Below are 13,535 nucleotides of genomic sequence, written 5' to 3'. Positions count from 1 at the left end.
ATCTCAAGTGATGAGTGAGCACTAAAATGTTCGAGTGCTCGGTCCGAGTAACGAGCCCAATGGAAGTCTATGGGAAACTCGAGCATATTTCCGGCGGCTCCCCCCGGCGGTCTACAGAGGGCCTAAGAATTACCCAAATCGATGGGAACAATCCTCAAATGACATGGGAACAGCAAGTGGAAGACCCCTGGAAGCATTTCTGACTCCCAGGTCACTGCTGTCAACGTTGTCCACTTTTACGGACTCACAATAAAACATACAAAAACAAAACCAAAATGGATTTTCCTGGGAAATATGTCAAGGAACATCCTTTCCAGGGTAATGACTTGTATATAAGGCAAAATAAATAACCAAAAACAAAAATGCTCCTTCACACCTTGGGCTATGTTCACACATAGCGTTTTTGGTGCTTTTTTGCACTTTTGCATTGCTTTCAACCAAGACAAATGCATTCACCGGGAAATGTCATTTTAACATTTTATTTCCTTATCTGGCCATGTGGTGTGTGACACATCATCAGACACATCCTATTTCATTTATGGAGGAGGAACTCTGAAAGTCACCAAGACTATTTTTATAGAGCCATCAGGTGGCCCTTACTATTCTTAAAGGGCCAGCAGTTGGCTATGCTTTGTTGTTCCAATTATTAAAGAGTGGGTCTCGTATACTGTTGTTGTGTATTCAGTGACTGCAAGGGCTGCCAAAATTTGGGAAAAACCCCCAATAACAATTTAAAGACACATAGAGGTGGGCCACAGTAACGACATGTTCCCATTAGAAAAGAGTGGGTCTCCCATACTGTTCTTGCATATGCAGTGACTGGAGCGGCTGTCCAAAATTTGGAGGAACTCCAGTGCCCTTTGCAAGAGACGTAGAGGTCAGAGAGCCTCCAGAAAACAATGTTCCCACACTGTTTGCCTATGCAGTGAATGCAAAGGCTGCCAAAAATTTGGAGGAACTCCAATTCCCCTTGCAAGAGAAGTGGAGGTCAGAGGGCCTCCTGAAAACAATGTTCCCATTATTAGGAAGTAAGTTTGCCTATGAAGTGAATGCAACCGCTGCCAAAAATTTGGAGGAACTCCAATGCCCCTTGCAAGAGACGTAGATATGGTGATATGGTAGATATGGGGAGGTACATGGGAATAGTGTTAGACCTCCCAAAAAAAAGACACTGTATTTGAGTTTGTTGCGCTGCTATCATTTGGTGGTGTTGAGAAGTCTGGCCAAATCCAGCCCTTTTTCATTTTTATAAGAGTCAGCCTGTCAGCATTTTTAGTTGACAGGCGAATGCGCCTATTGGTTATAATTCCACCAGCAGCACTTAAACCAGCTCTGACAAAACGTTAGCGGCAGGGCGGGCCAGGACCTCGAAGGCGTAAAGAGTCAGTTCATGCCACGTGTCCAGCTTGGATACCCAATAATTATAAGGCACAGAAGAATCACGGAGGACGTTTGTACGGTCGGCATGGTACTCCCTCAGCATCTTCCGAAACCTTTCCCTTCTTGTGAGAGTACCCAGCGCCTCAGGGCTTGTGCAATGGGAGGGTCTGAGAAAACTGTCCCAGAACTTTGACAGTGTTCCCCTGCCTCCGCTGAATTGGATTTGTGTCTCTCTTGCCTGTACTCCTTGGTTGTCCAATGAACTGTGACCTCTGCCGCCAGCGTTTTCAGATGGGAATTTTTTAAATAATTCCTCAACAAGGGCCTTCTGGTACTGCTCCATTTTATTAGGCCTGTCCGGCGTTGGAATAAGAGACAGAAAGTTCTCCTTGTAGCATGGGTCTAGTAGTGTTACCAACCAGTAATGACGGTCAGTCACCCAAAATAAATTTGGACAACAAGAGGGTCACGGGAAAGGCAGCGTAACATAAACTCAGCTGTGTGTGCCAGACTGCTAACAACCAAGATTTCCGTGTCCTCACCAAGATGATGACTGACCATGCTCTCCTCCTCATCCTCCACCTCCCTGTCCTCAGGCCATCCATGCTGAACAGACGGTATGACAGTTGTGTAGGTAGTACCATCTATAGCGCAGGAAACTAGCTCCTCTTCTTCTTCCTGCTCTTCCTCATTGTCACCCAATCCACGTTGGGATGAGATGAGGCTGGGCTGTGTTGAATCACCCTGCATGGTTCCTTGCTCCATCTCATTGTGCTCCGCCTGCAATGCATCCTCTTTAATTCTTAGCAGAGGGCGTTTCAGAAAACAAAGAAACGGGATGGTGACGCTAATTATGGCGTCATTGCCGCTCACCATCTTGGTGGAGTCATCAAAGTTTTGGAGGATGGCTCAGATGTCTGACATCCGTGTCCACTCCTGAGGTCTTATGTGTGGAGTCTGACCGGAATATCGATGGCCTTGTTGATGCTGGTAGTCAACAACTGCCCTCTTCTGCTTACAAATCCTTCCCAACATCTGCAATGTAGAGTTCCAATGTGTGGGGACATCGCACACCAGTCGGTGAGTTGGAAGCTGCAAATGCTGCTGAAGCACGGCAAGGGTGGCAAAAGCTGTAGCTAGACTTTCTAAAATGGGCACACAGGCGGCTTACTTCGACAAGCAGATCTGGCAGATCTGGGTAGGTTTTGAGAAACCGCTGAACCATGAGGTTAAGCATATGGGCCAGGCATGGTACGTGTGTGAGCTCGCCTCCCTTCAGAGCCACCTCCAGGTTCCAGCCATTGTCACACACGACCATGCCGGGCTGTAGGTTCAGCGATGTCAGCCGCAGATCTGCCTGCTCTTTCAGAGCTGTCCACAACTGTGTGGCCTGTGGGGCGTTGGCTGCGTATTTGAGCTTGTGTTCCAACGACTGGGGTAGGGACAAATGAATGCTGCTTTCTGGACCCTGGGTTTGGCCCACTTAGTCAGGTGCTTTGCTGCCATGTGCCTGATCATGCTGGTGGTGGTCAGGCTTGATAGTTTTGCTACCCCTGCTGATGCTGGCCTGGAAGGTGGTGCAAATGGCCTTTTTGGGGTTATCTGCAGAGTCTTTAAAAAACAACCAGACTCGGGAAGACCTTACAGTTGTACTGGCAACTTCCGTCGTGTTGGCGTTACGCTTTCCCGCCTTGTGTCTGCAGCCACCACACTGCTTCTTCCTGCCTGTTGTGGTGCTCTGCCTCCATCCCCCTGTGTGCTGCTGTCTTCGCTCTGCATGTCCCCCTGCCAGGTTGGGTCAGTTACTATATCATCCACCACCTCGCCTTTCACTTCCGCACCCTGGTCCTCCTCATGACTTTCTGGCAATTGTGTCTCATCATCATCCACCTCTTTCGACAGTAATTGCACTTTCCCACCATTGCCTTCGTGTCATTGTGACTGCTCAAATATTTGGGCATCGCTACACGCGTTCTCTTGACTCGTTGAAGCTGTCGGGCGAGAAGCCCGAATCTACAAATGGAAAAGTGAACAGCTCTTCTGAGTGTCCTAGTGTGGGAGGAAGGAGAATCAGGGTGAGTAATATGCAGGCTACTGAGACTTGATCGTGTGGAAAACAGGGTGGTGGTGATGGTGGCAAAGTGACTGGAAGCATTATCTGCTATCCGACTAACAACCTTTTGACACTGCTCTGTGTTCAATAGTGGTGTTCTGCGGTCCCCTAGTAATTGGGACAGGAAGGTCGAGCGACAAAATTAACACCTGCATCAAATTAGATCTGCTCCTTAGTCTGCATCTAAAAAGGAGTGATCACACCTTGGAGAGCTGTTGCACCAAGTGGACTGACATGAATCATGGCTCCAACACGAGAGATGTCAATTGAAACCAAGGAGAGCATTATCGTACTCTTAAAAGAAGGTAAATCATCACGCAATGTTGCAAAAGATGTTGGTTGTTCATAGTCAGCTGTGTCTAAAATCTGGACCAAATACAAACAACATGGGAAGGTTGTTAAAGGGAAACATACTGGTAGACCAAGGAAGACATCAAAGCGTCAAGACCGGAAACTTAAAGCAATATGTCTCCAAAACAGGAAATGCACAACAAAACAAATGAGGAACGAATCGGAGGAAACTGGAGTCAATGTCTGTGACTGAACTGTAAGAAACCGCCTAAAGGAAATGGGATTTACATACAGAAAAGCTAAACATAAGCCATCATTAACACCTAAACCGAAAACGAGAATACTCTGGACCTGGTTTTCTCCCGTCTCTGCTCGCTGCATGACTTTACTAACTCCCCTCTACCACTCTCTGACCACAACCTTCTTTCCTTCTCTGTCAAGGACTGTCTCCTCACCCGGAACACCCCCACTTACCATACACACAGAAATCTACATGCCATTAATACCCAGCAACTTATGAACAATCATCTTTAGCCCCCATCCTCTCCCTCTCGTGTCCAGACTCAGCATTGTCACACTAAAACAACAAGCAGAATGACCTGGCATCGATGGCAGCCCTGGCATATGATGCAAACATGTTTTCTCCAGCGCTGCTCAAAGTGCGCTGAGCATCTGTGGAGAAAATCACTCTCGACAGAAGACTTCATCCACTATAAGTTCATGCTCAAAACTTATAACTCTGCCTTTCATCTGGCTAAACAAGTCCACTTTACCACTATCATCACATATCTAGCCAACAATCCTAAACAATTCTTTGAAACCTTCCACTCCCTCCTGAGCCCTAAAGTACAGACCCCTGTCACCAACCTAAGCGCTGACGATCTGGCCACTTATTTCCTACAAAAAATCAATCATATCATAATCATATCAATCACATTTTTGCACAATCTCCTCAGAGTCTGGATCCCCTTCCCTCCCGCACCTCAAGTTCACTTTCCATCTTCGAGCCGGTCACAGAAGAAGTGACCAGACTCATTGCTTCTTCTCGCCCTACAACCTGCAACAGTGACCCTATTCCCTCACATCTCCTTCAGTTCCTTTCCCCAGCTGTCACTACGCACCTAACTAAAATATTTAACCACTTCTACTTGTGTACTGCCCCTTTTGGGCAAACCATCAGCAGATTTGGTTTCCAGTATCATCTCTATGCCGATGACACCTGACATCACCCCCACTCTAATACAAAATATCAGTGATTGTCTTTCCGCTGTCTCTAACATCATGTCATCCGTCTATCTGAAAATGAATCTTTCCAAAACTAAGCTCCTTGTTTTTCCTCCCTCTACTAACCTACCTATACCTGACCTTGCAATTTCCTTGGGTCGTGCCACTCTAACTCCCAAGCAGCAAGCTCACTGTCTTGGAGTCATATTTGACACACAACTTTCCTTTATTCCCTATATACAATCACTCGCTTGCTCTTGTCACCTGCACCTTAAAAACATCACCAGAATCCGACCTTTTCTCACCTTTGATACTGCAAAAACTCTTACTGTCGCTCTTATTCACTCTTGTCTGAACTACTGCAACTCTCTTCTGATCGGCCTTCCTCTAAACAAACTCTCTCCTCCCCAATCCGTCCTGAATGCAGCAGCCAGGGTCGTATTTCTGTCCAGCCGCTTCACCGACGCCACTACTCTGTGCCAGTCATTGCACTGGTTACCCATTCACCACAGAATACATTATAAACTCATCTCTCACCCACCAAGCTCTCCACAGTTCTGCAAAGCCCTGTATCTCATCCCTCATTTCTGTCTACCGCTATTCCCGTGCCCTCCGTTCTGCAACTGATCTAAGACTAACATCCTCCTTAATCCGAACCTCACACCTCCGTCTCCAAGACTTCTATTGTGCCACGCCAGTTTTCTGGAATGCACTGCCCCAAATGATCCAACTGATATCTAGCCCCCATGTCTTCAAACATGCTTTAAAAACACATCTGTTTAGACAAGCCGACCACCTCAACTCACCAACCTAACTCTCCCCTGTTCCCTCCTAAATGTTAATGTTAATCTGCCCCTGCGTATTCATCTGTCTCCACATCCTCCATGCACCAAATACCACACGGTAACTGCCCTTAGAACATGGTCATCAGCCAGTATCTGTCTGTCTATTGTGTCCCCCCATTTCCATATAGATTGTAAGCTTGTGAGCAGCCGGACCCTCAATCTTCCTGTAACTGGTGAAATATGATACATTGTATTGTTTATATTGTCTGTACATGTCCCTACTTAATTGTAAAGTGCTGCGGAATATGTTGGCGCTATATAAATCAAAATTATTATTATAAGTGATCTTCTCATGGAATTGGAACTCGCAAAAAGAGAACCTGGTTTGTCTGGACTGTGTTATCTGGACATTGCCCATGGAGTGAACCCAATCGTCACAAAGCGGCCACACAGCTTGCAAGAGGAGTGGGCAGTGCGGGTCTCAAGATACAAAAGAGCACACAATGTCACTTTTCCTCCATTTATCCATTTCTGCAGGTTCATCGATGAACAAGTCCAGATGAGGAACGACCCCAGCCTCGATTTCCTAGAGTTTAACACTGCAGCTCCAGCAGCATCATCATCAAGGTATGAAAGCATCACACTTAAACACAAAGTCTTTAACCCCTTAATAACATCTGACGTACTAATACGCGTCTGTGCCCTGGGACTTAAGAGCCAGACCCGTATTAGTACGTCATCGCGATCGCGCGCGCACACAGGCTGTGGGGGCGCGATCGCCGCCGGGTGTCAGCTGATTGTCACAGCTGACACCCGGTACTATGTGCAGGGAGCGGTCCTGCACCGCTCCCAGCACATTAACCCCCGCGATGCTGCGATCGAAGTCGATCGCGGCATTGCGGGGGCAAGGGGAGGTGATTGGCGATACTCACCTCCTCTTCCGGCTTCCAGCGCAGTCTGCAAAGGCTTCCCGGGTGTTGCCATGACGACCCGATGTCGTCATGACAACATTCGGCAGCCTTCATGGCATAGGGATGGTGCTTCATTCCTGTGCCATGCAGGCGATCAGAAAAAAAAAAGTGAAAGTCCCAGAGTGGGACAAAGTAATAAAGTGTATAAACTGTGTGAAAGTGGAAAAAAAAAAAAAAAAATGTGCAAAAATATTATAAAAAAATAAAAAAAATAATACACCAAAAATAAAAATATAATGTACCCATCAATAAATATTATTATAAAAAAAATAAAAAAAAAACAATAAAAGTACACATATTTGGTATCTCCGCGTCCGGAACAACCTGACCTATAAAACTGTCCCACTAGTTAACCCCTTCAGTGAACACGGTAAAAAAAAAAAAAAAAAAAAAACGAAGGAAAAAACAATGCTTTATCACCATACCGCCAAACAAAAAGTGGAATAACACGCGATCAAAAAGACGCATATAAATAAAAATGATACCGCTGAAAACGTTATCTCGTCCCGCAAAAAACAAGCCGCCATACAGCTCCATCAGCAGAAAAATAAAAAAGTTATAGCTCTCAGAATAAAGCAATACTAAAAAATATTTTTTTCTATAAAATAGCTTTTATTGTGTATAAGCGCCAAAACATAGAAAAATGATACAAATGTGGTACCGCTGTAAACGTACTGACCCGAAGAATAAAGCTACCTCATCAATTTTACCACACGCGGAACAGAATAAAAAAAACAAAAAAAAAAAAAAAACAATTCCTGAATTGTTGGTTTTTGTTTATTCTGCCTCCCAAAAATCGGAATAGAAAGCGATCAAAAAATGTCACGTGCCTGAAAATGGCACCAATAACAACGTCAAGTCATCCCGCAAAAAACGAGCCGTCACATGACTGTCTGCCAAAATCTGGAAAAATTATAGCTCTCAAAATATGGCGATGCAAAAACTAGATTTTACAAAAAATGCGTCTTTTAGTGTGTGACAGCTGTCAGTCATAAAAACCCCATATGATTCTGGCATTGCTGTAATCACACCGACCCGAAGAATAAAGTCGTCTAATCACTTATACCGCACAAGGAACGGCGTCAAAAATAAACTCTTGGGTTAGGATTGGGCTAGGGTTAGGGCTGGGTTTGGGGCTAGGGTTGTGCTGGGGTTAGGGCTGGGGCTGGGGCTAGGGTTGTGCTGGGGCTAGGGTTGTGCTAGGGTTAGGGCTGGGGTTGGGATTTTTTTCAAAAGTAAGAAAAAAAGATGACGATATGGCGACTAGTGTTGAGAGCAAGTGCTCGCTACTTGAGTTTGCATCGGGTGCTCTGGTATGCATTGAGTATCGTGGGTATTTGAGTGACATGCTCGAGTCTCTGCCCCATATGCTTCGCGGCCAAAAAACTTTACGGGGATTGCCTGCCATGCACGAGCGACCCCCGCATGTTTTTTTTTGGGTGTCTAATAACCGTGAAACATGCGGAGCAGGGACTCGAGCATGTCACTCGAGCACACGCTGTACATGGTGCATACCTGAGTACCCGATGCAAACTCAAGTAGCGAGCACTTGCGCTCAAGAATAATGACAACTTATTCAATATGATGACCTAATGTAAACAAATTCTGTGCCGTACCTCTGGGTTCAAAATGTTCACTATACACCTTAATAAAATCCTTGAGGGGTATAGTTTCCAAAATGGGGACACTTGTGGGGGAGCTCCACTGTTTAGGCACATCACGGGCTCTCCAAACACGACATGGTGTCCGCTAACAAATTGAATGGAAAATCGGCTCAAATTGTTAGTGGACGCTATGTTGCGTTTGGAGAGCCCCTGTGTGCCCAAACATTGGAGCTCCCCCACAAGTGACCCCATTTTGGAAACTAGACCCCCCAAGGCATCTATCTAGATGCATAGTGAGCACTTGAAACCCCAGGTGCTTCACAAATTGATTCATAAAAATGAAAAAGTGTTTTTTTTTTCACTTTTTCATTATTACGAATCAATTTGTGAAGCACCTGGGGGTTCCAAGTGCTCACTATGCATCTAGAAAGGTGCCTTGGGGGGTCTAGTTTCCAAAATGGGGTCACTTGTGGGGTAGCTCCAAAGTTTGGGCACAGAGGGGCTCTCCAAACGCAATGTGGTGTCCGCTAACAATTTGAGCCGATTTTCCATTCAATTTATTAGCGGATACCATGTTGCATTTATAGAGTCCCTGTGTGCCCAAACATTGGAGCTCCCCCACAAGTGACCCCATTTTGGAAACTAGACCCCCCAAGGCACCTATCTAGATGCATAGTGAGCATTTGGAACCCCTAGGTGCTTCACAAATTGATTTGTAAAAATGAAAAAGTGTTTTTTTTTTCACTTTTTCATTATTACGAATCAATTTGTGAAGCACCTGGGGGTTCCAAGTGCTCACTATGCATCTAGAAAGGTGCCTTGGGGGGTCTAGTTTCCAAAATGGGGTCACTTGTGGGGGAGCTCCAAAGTTTGGGCACAGAGGGGCTCTCCAAACGCAATGTGGTGTCCGCTAACAATTTGAGCCGATTTTCCATTCAATTTGTTAGCGGATACCATGTTGCATTTAGAGAGTCCCTGTGTGCCCAAACATTGGAGCTCCCCCACAAGTGACCCCATTTTGGAAACTAAACCCCCCAAGGCACCTATCTAGATGCATAGTGAGCACTTGGAACCCCTAGGTGCTTCACAAATTGATTCGTAAAAATGAAAAAGTGTTTTTTTTTTCACTTTTTCATTATTACGAATCAATTTGTGAAGCACCTGGGGGTTCCAAGTGCTCACTATGCATCTAGAAAGGTGCCTTGGGGGGTCTAGTTTCCAAAATGGGGTCACTTGTGGGGGAGCTCCAAAATTTGGGCACAGAGGGGCTCTCCAAACGCAATGTGGTGTCCGCTAACAATTTGAGCCGATTTTCCATTCAATTTGTTAGCGGATACCATGTTGCATTTAGAGAGTCCCTGTGTGCCCAAACATTGGAGCTCCCCCACAAGTGACCGCATTTTGGAAACTAGACCCCCCAAGGCACCTATCTAGATGCATAGTGAGCACTTGGAACCCCTAGGTGCTTCACAAATTGATTCGTAAAAATGAAAAAGTGTTTTTTTTTTCACTTTTTCATTATTACGAATCAATTTGTGAAGCACCTGGGGGTTCCAAGTGCTCACTATGCATCTAGAAAGGTGCCTTGGGGGGTCTAGTTTCCAAAATGGGGTCACTTGTGGGGGAGCTCCAAAGTTTGGGCACAGAGGGGCTCTCCAAACGCAATGTGGTGTCCGCTAACAATTTGAGCCGATTTTCCATTCAATTTGTTAGCGGATACCATGTTGCATTTAGAGAGTCCCTGTGTGCCCAAACATTGGAGCTCCCCCACAAGTGACCCCATTTTGGAAACTAGACCCCCCAAGGCACCTATCTAGATGCATAGTGAGCAGTTGGAACCCCCAAGTGCTTCACAAATTGATTCGTAACAATGAAAAAGTGTTTTTTTTTTCACTTTTTCATTATTACGAATCAATTTGTGAAGCACCTGGGGGTTCCAAGTGCTCACTATGCATCTAGAAAGGTGCCTTGGGGGGTCTAGTTTCCAAAATGGGGTCACTTGTGGGGGAGCTCCAATGTTTGGGCACACAGGGGCTCTCTAAACGCAACATGGTGTCCGCTAATTATTCAAGCAAATTTTACAATCAAAAAGTCAAATGGCGCTCCTTCCCTTCCGAGCCCTACAGTGCGCCCAAACAGTGTTTTTTCCCCAAATATTGGGTATCTGCGTGCCCAGGGGAAATTGCACAACAAATTTTACGGTCCATTTTTTCTTGTTACCCCTGTGAAAATAAAAAAAATTGGGTCTAAAGTAACATTTTTGTGAAAAAAGTTAAATGTTCATTTTTTTCTTCCACATTCAAAAAATTCCTATGAAGCACCTGAAGGGTTAATAAAGTTCTTGAATGTGGTTTTGAGCACCTTGAGGGGTGCAGTTTTTAGAATGGTGTCACTTTTGGGTATTTTCTGTCATAAAGACCTCTCAAAGTGACTTCAAATGTGATGTGGTCCCTAAAAAAATGGTTTTGTAAATTTTGTTGGAAAAATGAGAAATCGCTGGTCAACTTTTAACCCTTATAGCTCCCTAACAAAAAAAAATTTTGGTTCCAAAATTGTGCTGATGTAAAGTAGACATGTGGGAAATGTTATTTATTAACTCTTTTGTGTGACATATCTCTCTGATTTCAGGGCTTAAAAATTCAAATTTTGAAATTTGCAAAATTTTCAAAATTTTCACCAAATTTCCGTTTTTTTCACAAATAAACGCAAGTGATATCGAAGAAATTTTTCCACAATCATGAAGTACAATATGTCACGAAAAAACAATCTCAGAATCAGGGGGATCCGTTGAAGCGTTCCAGAGTAATTACCTCATAAAGTGACAGTGGTCAGAATTGTAAAAATTGGCCCGGTCATTAACGTGCAAACCACCCGCGGGGCTTAAGGGGTTAATAACAGTGTGAGAGTTAGAAAGACTAACCTGCCACCACCTGCAGAACCTACCAGTAAACATTACACTACCTTGTCAGGAGACAAGTCTTTCAATCGTTAATGTCCCATTCATAAAAAAACACACTCACTGAATGAGTGCAGGGGATTTAGGTCCAAAACCATACAGAAGAACAAGAACATCCTCAATGCACTTGGGTTCTTTCAGATGCTGTGCCTCATTGGAACATATAGCCAGGGACTGTAAATCTGCCATTAAGTGTGAGGAGTGCTGTAGCGACAGATACGCCTCAGCTATGCATTCACCCCCACCTACCAGCGATGCACCTGCCACAGTCACCACTAGTCCCACTCCAAGCCATGGTGGGGAGCCTCAGAATCATGCAGACTCTTTCACAGCTGTTTCCTGCTCATGCCTGGAGGTATGTGAGGAGGGCCAGAGCGCCAAATGCTGTACCAAGAAATGCCTAATCAGGGTTTACCCAGAAAGACAACCAGAAAAGGCAGTGAATGTATGCTCTCATTGATGATCAGAGCAACCGGTCTGATCATCAACCGGTCTGATAGCTCTGATCTTCGCAGCTTTTGGAGTCAAGGGACCAGCAGAACCCTACACTTTGAACACTTCCACAGGCCGCATAGAGACTAGTGGCAGAAGGATTCATCTCTTCTCCTAACAATAAAGACAAGAAAATACCCTTAAAGACGCTGATCGAATGTGATCAAATACCTGACCGTAGGGATGAGATCCCTACCCCGGGAGCTGCATTTCACCAACCACACCTAAGGCAACTAGCCAGCGTTATTTCCCTATGGATATGGACGCCGAGATTCTTTTCCTGCTTGGCAGAGACAATATAAGGGTACACAAGGTGCGTCAACAGTGTAATGGTCCTGACTATGCCCCATACGCTCAGAGACTGGACTTGCGGTGGGTAGTCATAGGAAATGTATGCTTGGTTCGACGAGGCGTTGACTCCTTTAAGACTTGCGTGCGCGGGAACGGACGTCGTAAAGCCGCGTCGGCGACATCACGGAGTCACAAGCCTGAGACCATCCGGATCATCACCAGTGACCTGATACGGGACCTAATCATGCCCTCTGAGGACCCCTCCAGCGTGTCTCTGATCATGACCAAGAAGGACGTCTGTCGCATTAAGGACCGGGCGCAAGTCCTGACCAAGCCGGAGCGAGAAAAGGCAATGCAGATTGTGAAAGAAGAAAAAGAGACGGTCATTGATGCCGCTAATGATGGCAAGAACTTCATGAAAGAGAAGGAAATGCTCCGCAAGTAAACAGAGAAGCAGAAGGTGTGGCCCAGCAGGGCATGTGAGAGGACGTGTGTTGGAGCTCTCCCACTGCACATAACGAACACAGGGCTGAACGGAGGCGCAGCTGAACGCCTGAGATAGCTGCTCTGGTTCCCGAGATTGCGGTGAGCGCGAGGAACCCGCCGGAGGCTACATTCAAGGTCCAGATGACTTGCAGGAGGCAGAAAGAGCTGGGGACAGGGGGGAGTACCCGGACCCAAGATGGAGCTGGATCAGCAGAGGAGGAGGCAGCCAAGGCAAGTGCTGCATACAGGAGGAAGATGGAGGTGATCTCCAGGCTGGAGAAGTTTGCCAGAGTGGAGGGGGCAGAGAGGCAGCAGCAGGGAGCTGGAGGTGAGGAGGCTGGAGGTGTAAAGGACACAGGGGAGTTGAACAGAGAGCAGTCCCAGGCACAGTACAGACCCATTACTCAGCAGACCCCCATGACTGCTGATAAGTCACAGGATAAGTGTGGCACATCCCCCACTGCAGCAACCTCACAAGCCCCTGCACACAATGAACAGCCTGTAGACTCCTGTGAAGCAGCTGTGAATGAACCAACACTGAAGGATGTATTCACAGTAGTGACATTTTGCAAATCTGCACTCACAGCCCTAACTCTGCAGGTTGATGGCTTAAAGGGTGAAATGGCTAATTTCCTTACTGCCATGCAGAAAGCTGAGGAGAGGACGGAGACGGTGGAGGAGCGTGTAGGCAGTGCTGAAGATCAGATTGCTGAACTGTTAAAAAGGGAGAAAAAATATGTCCAGCGCATTTCTGAGCTGGAAATTAAAACAGACAATCTGAAAACCTTTCCCGTAGGAACAATCTAAGAATAATTGGAGCGACTGAAAAGGTAGACGGGAACAACCCCACAGATTATATCGAATCATGGCTGAAAACCAAAGTGGGAGGAGACAGCCTTACAAAATTGTTTGCAGTGGAGAGGGCTTATCGAGTACCACCAA

General features: G+C 45.9%; 1 protein-coding gene across 1 annotated transcript in view; it reads right to left on the bottom strand.

Annotated features, from left to right (window-relative positions):
• SRPX2 (sushi repeat containing protein X-linked 2) overlaps positions 1-13,535 on the bottom strand; it is a 745,700-nt gene that overhangs the window by 34,407 nt on the left and 697,758 nt on the right. The gene's annotated exons all lie outside the window — the stretch shown is intronic.

Source organism: Phyllobates terribilis, unplaced genomic scaffold (genome assembly GCF_046119375.1).
Source record: "Phyllobates terribilis strain yellow unplaced genomic scaffold, ASM4611937v1 Scaffold_7__3_contigs__length_470593459, whole genome shotgun sequence".
Taxonomy (NCBI): Eukaryota; Metazoa; Chordata; class Amphibia; order Anura; family Dendrobatidae; genus Phyllobates; species Phyllobates terribilis.
Note: the sequence above shows the minus strand (reverse complement) of the source record. Positions and strands in the feature narration are given on the sequence as shown.